Source organism: Panulirus ornatus, chromosome 63 (assembly GCF_036320965.1).
Source record: "Panulirus ornatus isolate Po-2019 chromosome 63, ASM3632096v1, whole genome shotgun sequence".
NCBI lineage: Eukaryota > Metazoa > Arthropoda > Malacostraca > Decapoda > Palinuridae > Panulirus > Panulirus ornatus.
The window spans coordinates 18,725,228-18,738,483 of NC_092286.1; positions in this window are offsets into that span (position 1 = coordinate 18,725,228).

The following is a 13,256-nucleotide window of genomic DNA, read 5'->3' on the forward strand; positions in this document are numbered from 1 at the left end:
CACGGTCGTTCATTAATTACAAATGTCATGAGATTACTGTGCATAATGCATATTTTAAGTAGATTAAAGATCATCAGGATTTGCTGTGTGGGATACAGGACGAACTCTCCTCTCCAGTCTTTTGTCTTCTGTTACTGAAGGTCACTGGAGAGAGATATCGCTGTACATAGACAAGAAAAAACAGTAGCGTAAATTAAAGAAAAGAAAAAATAGATAAGTAGATAAAAAGAAAATTTAATGTGTGTATTTCCGCTTCCACAACCAGATTCATGTAACGGTCTAACTGACACCAGTTAAATGTACCGGGTTCGATCCCAGCCACATACTGGTGACACGATTTACATCCTATCATCAACCAAATCATCATGAATGAGAGATTAAGAAACGGAAGCATAAAAATACTCCTCCCCCTCCAAACACACACACAAAACTCCCTTAACCACAAGGCACCCTCACTTCCCAAAACATGTTGGCTGCATGTAGAGAAAAAATACATTTTAGATAAAGTTATCTAAACACCTACTGAACTCCAATTTCATTTTCATATATATATATATATATATATATATATATATATATATATATATATATATATATATATATATATATATATATATATATATATATATATATATATATGAACAGAGGACGGGACCTTTGAGGGAATATCTTCACCTGGCCCCCTTATCTGTACACAGTTCGCACTGTCTGCCCTTATTCATTTCCATTGCCACCCTACCACACACTAAATAACAACACCAACCCCCACCCCACCCCACCTCATGTGTGCGAGGTAGCGATAGGAAAAGACAACAAAGGCCATATTCGTTCACACTCACTCTCTAGCTGTCATGTAATAATGCACCGAAACCACAGCTACCTTACCACATCCAAGCCCCACAGAACTTTCCATGGTTTACCCCAGACGCTTCACATGAGCTGGTTCAATCCATTGACAGCACGTCGATCACGGTATACCACATCGTTCCAATTCAGTCTATTCCTTGCTCGCCTTTCACCCTCCTGCAAGTTTAGGCCCCGATCACTCGAAATCTTTTTCACTCCATCCCTCCACATCCAATTTGGTCTCCCACTTCTCCTCGTTCCCTCCACCTCTGACACATATATCCTCTTGATCAATCTTTCCTCATTCATTCTTTCCATGTGACCGAACCATTTCAAAGCACCCTCATCTGCTCTCGCAACCACACTCTTTAGATTACCACACATCTCTCTTACCCTATTACCCTATCATATATATATATATATATATATATATATATATATATATATATATATATATATATATATATAATGTTTTCATGCGGGATGCACAGAAAGCGCGGCTTTTTGTCCATAACTAGGCCTCAAAGACTTTTCCATGAATACCTCACGCCGCACAGTACGTCGCTCGCTGTATATCTCATCGTTCTGATTTTCTCTATCCCATGCAGTTCTTTCATCCTCTTAATGCACAATCTTTTGGTCGCTGAAAATTCTTTTTAACTCTATTTTTCCATCAATTTTGGTGTCCCCACCCTTTATCCCCTCCTCTTCTGACAATATATCCTCTTCGTTAACATCTCTTCTCTCATTCTCTCCATATGTACAAACCATTTTAGCACACCATTCTGCTTTCTCCACCACAGTGTCCTTAATAACATACCTTTCTCTTACCCTTCTATTATTTACTCGTCTAAACCATCTGAAACCACATAATGTCCTCAAACGTTTCATTTCGAACACATCCATCCTCCTCCCCACATCCTTATCTATAACATATGCCTTGCATCCTAATAACGTTGTTGGGACTGCCTGCTGCTTGTTTCATTTCGTATATAAACTTGCTTAATATGTGATTCATAGTTAAGGTAGCATATGCTGCCTCTATGAGAATATACATCTGATTGATGGCTAAATGATGTTCATTATATTCTCTTAGGAAGTATGACAGATGCCGTTCAGTAATGGAAAATAGATATTTCTTTGACATTAGTTGAACATGTCACAGACAACAGCAGGTCTTTGTCGTATTATGTATAAGAGATATAGGATACATATGATGCCACTGCCATCGTGCTCCAGCTGTTATCATAAGCCTGTGACATTAGCATCATCCTAGTACCTACATAACCAAAATCCGTTCACCAAGTGGTATGACTTTTATTTCACATCGTTCCACTCCATTGATGACTACGTACAAGTAGTGAGTTGTAACTTTATGCACAAACACCCAACAGAAACAACCATCAACCAACAGTAAAAAATGCAAAACCACACACTACACTATACCAAAGAACCCCATTTAACTAGAAAACATTGCACAATTCAGCTCAAACAACAATAGAAAAAGCACACAAAAGTATTCAACTTTCTTCAAGAACCTCACATGCAGATAGCCCTCGTCCAAGAAAACAGACGTGCAACTAGATCTTTCCTCCTTCCTTACTTTGATTACACGACGCCAGGACAAGACAGATATCAAGGACCAGGAGGAGGACTCATAACACCAGTATACCACAACATCCATTTCACTGACACTACTCAGGTAACGTAATGTCACAGACAAAGCAGCATCATTTGTTGAATACAATCCACAAAACTATTACAAAATAGATCCTACCTATATATCTCTCACCCTTCCAAATATCCTCCCAGATCCCTTCCCCATCTGGAGAACATTCCAGTTAACCAAACACCTTCCTCAGGCAAGTGTTGGGTGGGTGTGCAAGCAAGTTAGCATGTTCTCATTATGTACAGTTTACATGTCAAAGACTATCTTGAATTTGAAATTGAAATTTTCTCCCCATGTAGAGAGTTCAATGTCCACCATCCTGCGTTGCTCATTAATAACATCCAAGAACGCTAGATAGAACTGCTCATGAACTGAGTGAATCCCTTCAATTTCCTTCCAAAGGAACCAGCCAACAAGATCTCCCAGCCCACCTATTCTGGCAGAATCTCTCACCATACATTAATCTTTGTTCACCTGCACTACCTATAGTGAACCACCTGGAACACACGACACGAATCATACTTTGACCACATACCACCTCTACCACTCAACCACCTGGAACACACTACACGAATCATACTTTGACCACATAACACTTCTACCACTCAAACCAACCAAGCTATACAGCCATAAACACAAAAAACAAAATTTACAAAACATATGAGAGCAAATTAACAATCAGGCACACACACAGTATATGGAATTCAGTCTTAAATTTCATGAGAGGTGATATCATCTCCCTACATTATGTCATCTTACAGTATACCAACATGGCATTCACTCCGCACACCAGCAACATCATCACAAAAACAGCACAGTAACTGAATGCCGTCAGAACATTAACTGGCATCAGACTGGGACAAGAATAAGATTACCTTAACATCCTCTACAAACATATCAGCCAGCTCCACTTGAACCTACGCCCCACCCATCTAGTCTACCTTCCTGTCAAGAGTGAATATAACAAATCTGTTAACTATCCGAAATGGTGTATTCAGAACAATCACTGGCTGCCCAGCAACCACAATCATTCAACACCTACATTGTGAAAAAAAAGATCCTCTCAAACACTCCCACCTGAACATGCTCGGCACTCAGCTTTATACTACAGTACTGGACCCTTCCACCCAAACTGCTCCATAACTAACGACCAAGTAGAAATCAAGAGCTCATCCCTGCCTCACACTTCAGTAACCTCAACTCACAAATTCCCCCGACCAAATTTTCTCAAGTTCCCTTGCGAAGTTCCAAGCCAAGAGATTGCTGCTAAGATGGCTCATCCTAAACGATGTAACGCGTCAGAGTGCTAAAGCTAAGGATTTTCTCTTTCCGGTATTCTACGCTAAACATGTTTCAAGTGAGATGTGCGTTCTGTAGTCATGTGAATTTAACCCTATTGGCTCCTGAACCTAGAACTAAAGATGTTTCCTCCAAATTTCTTCACTAACTGACTATTTCAGGAAAACCATACCAGAAAACACTATTATGATTTCAACGCTAGTGAAGGGTAGAATTCCTGATATATGTCTAAAAAGCATTTGCCGTCGACCAAGCCAAGAAAAACATTGCGAAAAATAATAGTGATGGTACAGATTATGAAAATGAGTGAGGGAGGTGCATCACGTGCAGCTGTATGACGCGACCACCTAATATACGAGGCACTGATGACGTCCACACCACTGATGTGAGGCACTGATGACGTCCACACCACTGATGTGAGGCACTGATGACGTCCATACCACTGATGTGAGGCACTGATGACGTCCGCACCACTGATGTGAGGCACTGATGACGTCCATACCACTGATATGAGGCACTGATGACGTCCATACCACTGATGTGAGGCACTGATGACGTCCGCACCACCGATGTGAGGCACTGATGACGTCCACACCACTGATATGAGGCACTGATGACGTCCATACCACTGATGTGAGGCACTGATGACGTCCGCACCACTGATGTGAGGCACTGATGACGTCCACACCACTGATATGAGGCACTGATGACGTCCACACCACTGATATGAGGCACTGATGACGTCCGCACCACTGATATGAGGCACTGATGACGTCCACACCACTGCTATGAAGCACTGATGATGTCCACACCACTGATGTGAGGCACTGATGACGTCCACACCACTGATGTGAGGCACTGATGACGTCCACACCACTGATTTGAGGCACTGATGACGTCCACACTACTGATGTGAGGCACTGATGACGTCCACACCACTGATGTGGGGCACTGATGACGTCCACACCACTGATATGAGGCACTGATGACGTCCACACCACTGATATGAGGCACTGATGACGTCCACACCACTGATATGAGGCACTGATGACGTCCACACCACTGATATGAGGCACTGATGACGTCCACACCACTGATGTGAGGCACTGATGACGTCCACACCACTGATATGAAGCATTAATGCCGCTAGCTGGGTTGGAGGGTCGCTCTTATCAGCTGATGCATATGTGAGTTCTGTGTAGAGAGTTTGGTATATATTTAACGTAAGCAGGCGAGGTTGGTAGTATGATAACGCTATGCTGGACTTCTACAAATGAAACGAAGTTGAATATCTTACAAATAGGACAAGCAAACAACGAAAGTGTCAAATGAATCCAGTGGCAACTAATGTTCTGGCAACTAATGGCAACCATCTCAAGTACGTGCATTCTTCAGCAGGAGCGATACACACACACACACACACACACACACACTAAACCCTTAAACACTTACAGCACTATGCAGGTCTGGGTTACTCAGTGCTGTACATTGCAAAGTCTTTGTAACAAGTAACATCTTTGTCGCTGTATAACATAACAGTTCTTAATCGCATCAGTTGACAATGAATTTAATGAATTTACTTACGGTCATGCAATTTGATAGTATTGTACTGGTATGCCATGACTGTCACTTAGGACACAGATGAAGATATTGTGCGATTAAAGTAATGTAGAGTCAACATTCAGATAAGATCAACACCCACTGAATGAGTGTTATGGTCTGTCACTTTACCAACAACAGAAAACGGATATGTATGATATCCATCAGCTTTGTACTTTTTCTAAAGCTATACGCAATTCTTAGCTTTTAGGATATCTTAATATGTCTTTTTGAAGCACAGCCACCATTAATTGGCTTCACATATATCCAGTTTGTTCAGTGATATGTGTGGCAAACACTAGACCTCGGCACTGATGACGGCCATGCTAGTTTGTGATCGCAATTTCTATTTTTTATCTTCATCTTTACCACATTCACCATCCCAGCTTGGCAGAGAGGCACTTCAGGCAGACTCTCCTCCTGCCAAGTACCACGGTTGTTGTTGACTTATCATCATTCAGGCCAGTACATTCTGCGGTGAAGCTCGAAACTTTATTCCCTTTCCTGGAATCCAGCAATCCTTTCCTTACCTGGAACTGATGATACGTGAAGAGAAAGATCATCTTAGCTGAGAATCCTACCCACATTCATGGGGTCTGTCATTAACGATCGTGTATTTAGAGGACATTTCGATCGTTGTTTCAGAATTATCCTTAACAAACACGACAGCCATAACGAAACTAACACAGAAATATTTCACTGTAATGTGTGTCTTTGTTCATTATAACGATAATTCCCCAGATCGTGAACATGTCTCTTGTGGAGGTTCTGTAACACCAGCTTTAGCAAGATTATCGTCATTCCTATACTATATGTTGTCCTCCATGACTCATCGTCGATTATAATTCTTTTCCTTCTGGATTATCTTAAGACTCCACACTAGTGATAACGACGACGCAAAAGATATTTGCTTACTCATTATCTCCGCATCATGCCCAAGTTGCAATTAATTAGAAGACCCTCAGCATCTCAACATATGATTTTCCCTGCTTCTGAATCCTCAGACATATCGACTGGTCTCACATCTCTCATCCCTAACATTACACTTCTCATAGTGTTTATGGAATCGTTCTGATATCTATTTATGTCCTTTATCGTACTGTGTCTGTCTTTATCCTTAAGCTAAGGGGAAGGTGTATCTTGAAATTCTCAGTCAGATCTTTCTAAGGTAATGAGTAAGCATGGTGGAGAAGAGGGAGCCAGACACATACATCGCAGGCGGGATAGATGCACAAAAAAGCGCTGCCCGAGCCTGTGAGGGATTGAATGATCGGTTAGTGTACACACAAGTCAGAGGAGATGAAGACGTTACGGGCCAGCCTTACGTTGAAGGAAATTTACGAGGATGTTTTACCAGGATGACCTGGATCTGATGGGATAGTCCGCCCCAGAAGTGACAGATGCAATAAGATAAAAGCAAATTGTAAACAAATGATTTAAAGCAAATTCTAACTGTAGATCACAGCTGAACCAAGATGACACAACAAGTTGACATTTTCGTATACCTTAAGCATCGCACAGAAACGAAAAATAAAGTTTACATTTGTAGATTTGTTCCGGTCCTCTCGCTTGACTTTTTAATATTTCTTAATAGGTTTCTGACTTGCTTTAGATGTTGTCTTCTTTGTTAGTTGACACACTGATACCATCGTGCTGCTGATGGATGGTTAGGACGCCTAGGTCCCTCATCATTCAGTTCATTGGAATTTTCATTTCATCGTAATCGTGTCAGGAACGCTTGCATTACTCACATGTTACTTGGCCGATTATGAGCTTGTCACTTCGTCCAGCTGTGGTTTGGAACGCCCAGGATACTGACTAGTGACCAGAAAGAACACTTTGCAGTCTATATCATGTGTGTGTGAACATCAGGACACCCATATCTATGAGTCGACAGAGACGTTCACTGTTCTCGTCTCTAACTCGAATGCTATCCTCACTGGTTTACCACATCATAGATATTCTTCATCAAGTTGTACTGAACACCCCACAGTAGTTATCACACTCCTTACGAAGAGATTTATGAGAAAGAACAGGTCCGGAGGTGCATTTGTATACGCTTTGATATCGTTACCGACGCAACGAATGACTGTTTATCATTCCTTTATATTCTTGGACCAATTCTTACCTTATGACATACCAACGTGACCCTCACTGACCTGTTTGCTATATAATGATAAACTCTGGCTCTCTATTAAGATACTTCTACAACTCGGGTAAGACTAACAGGCCGGCCTCGCTAGATGCTTTTACCCCTTATGTAGAGGGAATGCAGATGGATCGGGGACGAAAGCTCAGGAGATGCTGCTGCAGTTTGTTACAGTTCTAGTTAGTTACTTTCCAGGCTAACTTTCTGTAGTTCTGACTCAAGAGTGAGTGGTTGGCCGCTTGCATATCAAGTGGTTCATGTGGTCTAATCAAATCTAGTGCTGAGGAGACCCAGCTCTCGCTCCCTTCATATAGTAAGAACAGATCTCTTGCTGCGTTCACTCCCTTACTAGATGCTCGGGTTCAGCTACCGTAGTCACAGTAACCATGAGTTTGACAAGTGACACTTGGTCTTCAACAGTTGGGAGTGACGTATCAACTGAGGTCTTGACAGAGAAGAAAATATTCGGGAAATATTGTTTGTTTGTTTGTTTGTTTGTGTGTGTGTGTGTGTGTGTGTGTGTGTGTGTGTGTGTGTGTGTGTGTGTGTGTGTGTGTGTGTGTGTGTGTGTGTGTGTGTGTGTGTGTGTTGTGTATGTGTGTGTGTGTGTGTGTGTGTGTGTGTGTGTGTGTGTGTGTAATTTTAGTGGTTATCTGGTGGAGGTGAGGCAGTGTGTTTTCTCTATGTATCCTGAGATTCAAGTTAGTTTAGCCGTTTAGTATAACTTGGTGAGGGTGATGCCCTACAGTCTAGAGGTGACATGGGTCCCACACCCACCCGACACGACTCTGGACCGAGAGTACCATGTGTTGTGTATAGCTTTATTTCGTATTTAACATAAAGTATGCACTTCATCTGTCGATTATGAGTTGCCAGTCCAAAGTTTCTGAAAAATGTTTGACTGTTAAAGGCAAAATCTCATTCCCCTTTTGGTCCTCCAACTAGTTATTTCGTAAAACCACTGTGACAACGGCGTTAGTGATCATTTCCCTTGGTGACACAACAGGAGCAAGAAATTAGCACGCGTGCGAGGTAACGTTTTTAGAGTCTAAATTATTCACAGATCATAGAGGGCAGCATCATCTAGTCAACAGCTGCCTTGGGCATCATATATGTAAATTGATCATATGTGAATTTTGTTTTCCTCCGTAGCAGCAGGTCGAGTATTGTGTCAAAACTTTACCATAAGGGGACAATTTCGCTTCTCCCTTTTTCACTGTAGAATATAAGTTGTTCCAGTTATTGTATATGATCTAAGAAAATCTAGATTCTCCTTAGGAAGATCTCAGTCGACAAGGTTACGTATGTCATGGGAAATTTAGCAGTTGTAGTGTACGTCTTGCAATTAAGTGCAACTGGAGGACGTCGAACTAGAGGTCACCTAAAAGTCTGAATAAAGATCAAACTTAGTGAGCTCATTTTACCAGGAGGAAGAAAGACTTGTTTATACTTAAGTAACTCGTGATGTTAGGAACAAGACACGAGATATGATCACACTTGTCCTACATATAATACACAGGTTAGGATATGTGTAGCTGTTTGCCTGTATGATCACAGTAGATAAATCATAAGGTTCAGCAGCCTTTCTTAATCGAGAAGAAGAGGGAGATCGGTCACCATAAGTGCCAAAAGTCACGTAAGTCATTTATTGTAACAATAATACTGTGAATGAGGTGGTTTTATCATTTGTAGTATAGGTGCACAGTGACTTTTGGCTCACACTGGGCCTAGAATACCTTTCAGACTGTATTTTAGTGGAACATCATAACATCTGTGAATTATGTAAATATTCAGCTTCAAAACATAGTTTGATTTCAACTGCCGTTTAGGATCGAATGTAGTGAATAATTCTGTTCTTTATCATCTGGCTTGTTGCTATTCGTCACTGTGGTGTTTAAACAGTATGATTATGTTGCTGCTAAAATCTGCGGAGATAAAGTCATTTTCCGGTTCTTTCTGAAGTTTTGACCCATTATAGGAAAAAAAAAGCTATAGTGTCAAAAATACACCTTCACTGTATACTAAAGTACTTCGGTTTGTTCTGTATGAGAAAACTCTACCTGGCGCGACAGAGGTACTACTTCTTTGGGTTATTTGTAAGTAGATGGATATTGGTAAGTTGAATAATCAATATAGGGTGATCTAAGCTGTTAGGGGTTTCCCGACCCTAACACATCTAAAGCAAATTACATCTGGTATTCTTAAACCTAGTTATCAAAGGAGTTTGAACTGCTCCAGGCTAGAGTAAGGACATATTGCTTGTTGACGAGTGTCATCATTGGTGGCTGCCGTATATGGAAAGCATGTGCGAGCTGACACTGTTCTCACCAATCCTTTAACACGATCTTGAGAATATATACATTTCCTAACTTTCTATCCCGCCCTGTATGTTCCACCTCACACTCTGCACACTGGCAGGGACTTAATGCCACACTTCTTGCCAGTATACGCTTTTATTGCCTCTAGTTCAGTCTTGAATGGCAATTTTTGGCTATTAGCTGGTGTTTCGGCGGTTTCCCAACGCCTTTATTGCATAACTGTGTCGTCTTTTCTAATTGCGTTTACTCCGCCACTTCCGCCTGGGTGACAACATCAGTTTAATGAGAATCTCGCTCCCTTGATTTCACTTTAATTGTTCACATTCGTTAAACAGTCTGGAAGTTCCATCATCTCCAGGAAAGTAAGTTATTCCCCGCTATGAACAGAATCTTGGGTCGTCATACCCATCTCATTATCTAATACGGGGTTCCAAAGCATGTACAGAGACAATACTTTTCAAGGAAAACGAGAATGTTACAAGATAAATAATTCTAATCGGTTCCGTATTTTTCAAAGCTATTTTCACTGACACAGAACAGAAAACATTATCCCTATAAGTTGATTTAGATGTTACTATTTAAAGGAATGTTGAGATGTAAGGTGGATCCAGTGATACCCTTTGTATACTCGCTGTGTACAACCAAACACACTTAAGCAATTACATCATGAAAATAATTTGAATGGAGACATTTTCATCGACGACATTACAGACCTTCTTAACTTCATACTTCTTTCATTAACAACGCCAAAAGCTCTTTACACAATCATATTTTACTGCTCAGGGATTTTTCTACACATTTCACATCATCCCATCCAAAGAGCCCACCATTTCTCAGTCTTGTCTTCCCAAAATCGATGATATTCTTCCTTTTTTGGAAAACTTCCAAAACCTTCATCTTCTAACATTCATCGTCTCCTCCTCACACACTCCAATCACCAATACGAAAATGCAGCATTTGAGGAATCTGGCTGCAGGTACACCGACATCATCCAAGTCACACACAGTTTTTGTGGGGCTATGTTGGTAGTGCCCAAATTCAGATCGGTAAACCAGCAAAATAGGTCAGGGACGCCCACCTACCTAAGGTAAACTTGTTATCCTGTTACGCATTGTACGCAGTATTTCTGTGTCTGATTCACATGACACAGCCTGCCTTGGTATGAGTCTGTTACAACAGTAAAAATTGCACTGAACCAGTCGCTGTAAATAAATGATAGTATAGATTTTGCACAGGAACGTGGCTTTGCTGCCGTGGATGACTTCACAAAACCCGGCAGCCTTCCACTTCCTGCGGTTCTGGCGTCAATGTGTTCTTTTTTTTCACTTTTAAAACTATCCTTCTCCAAGCAAAGGCTCTCATATATATATACATACATATATATATATATATATTATCCCTGGGGATAGGGGAGAAAGAATACTTCCCGCGTATTCCCTGCGTGTCTCAGAAGGCGACTATAAGGGGAGGGACTGGAGGGGCTGGAAATCCTCCCCTCTCGTTTTTTTTAATTTTCCAAAAGAAGGAACAGAGAAAAGGCCAGGTGAGGATATTCCCTCAAAGGCTCAGTCCTCTGTTCTTGACGCTACCTCGCTGGCGCGGGAAATGGCGAATAGTATAAAAAAAGAAAAAAAAAAAAAAAAAAAAAATATATATATATATATATATATATATATATATATATATATACAATTTTTTTTTCTTTTTTATATACTTATTCGCTAGCTCCCGCGTTAGCGAGGTAACCCTAGGAAAAGACAACAAAGGCCACATTCGTTCACACTTAGTCTCTAGCTGTCATGTGTATTCCACCGAAACCACAACTTCCTTTCCGCATCCAGGCCCCACAAGACTTTAAAAGGTTTACCCCAGACGCTTCATATTCGCTGTTCAATCCACTGGCAGCACGTAGACCCCGGTATACCTCATCGTTCCAATTCACTCTATTCCTTGCATGCCTTTCACCCTCCTGTATGTTCAGGCCCCGATCCCTCAAAATCTTTTTCACTCTATCCTTCTACCTCCAAATTGGTCCCCTACTTCTCCTCGTTCCCTCCACCTCTGACATATATATCCTCTTTGTCAATTATTCATTTTCTCCATGCGACCAAAACATTTCAATACACTCTCCTCTGCTCTAAACCACACTCTTCTTGTTACCATACATCTCTCTTGCCCTTTCATTACTTACTCGATGAAACCATCTCACACCACATATTGTCCTCAAACATCTCATTTCCAACACATCCACCTTACTATACACAACCGTATCTATAGCCCACGACTCGCAACCATATGATATAGTTGGAACCACTATTCCATCAAACATTCCCATTCTTGCTGTCCGAGATAACGTTCTCGCCTTCAACACATTCTTCAACGCTTCCAGAACCTTCGTCCATCCCCCCACTCTGTGAGTCACTTCCACTTCCATTGTCAATGGATTGAACCAGGGCATGTGAAGCGTCTGGGGTAAACCATGGAAAGTTTTTTGGGCCTGGATGTGGAAAGGAGGCTGTGGTTTCGGTGCATTACACACACACACACACACACACACACACACACACACACACACACACACACACAGACATATATATATATATATATATATATATATATATATTTTTTTTTTTTTTGCTTTGTCGCTGTCTCCCGCGTTTGCGAGGTAGCGCAAGGAAACAAACGAAAGAAATGGCCCAAACCACCCCCATACACATGTATATACATACGTCCACACACGCAAATATACATACCTACGCAGCTTTCCATGGTTTACCCCAGACGCTTCACATGCCTTGATTCAATCCACTGACAGCACGTCAACCCCGGTATACCACATCGCTCCAATTCACTCTATTCCTTGCACGCCTTTCACCCTCCTGCATGTTCAGGCCCCGATCACACAAAATCTTTTTCACTCCATCTTTCCACCTCCAATTTGGTCTCCCTCTTCTCCTCGTTCCCTCCACCTCCGACACATATATCCTCTTGGTCAATCTTTCCTCACTCATTCTCTCCATGTGCCCAAACCATTTCAAAACCCCCTCTTCTGCTCTCTCAACCACGCTCTTTCTATTTCCACACATCTCTCTTACCCTTACGTTACTTACTCGATCAAACCACCTTACACCAAACATTGTCCTCAAACATCTCATTTCCAGCACATCCATCCTCCTGCGCACAACTCTATCCATAGCCCACGCCTCGCAACCATACAACATTGTTGGAACCACTATTCCTTCAAACATACCCGTTTTTGCTTTCCGAGATAATGTTCTCGACTTCCACACATTCTTCAAGGCTCCCAGAATTTTCGCCCCCTCCCCCACCCTATGATCCACTTCCGCTTCCATGGTTCCATCCGCTAACAGATCCA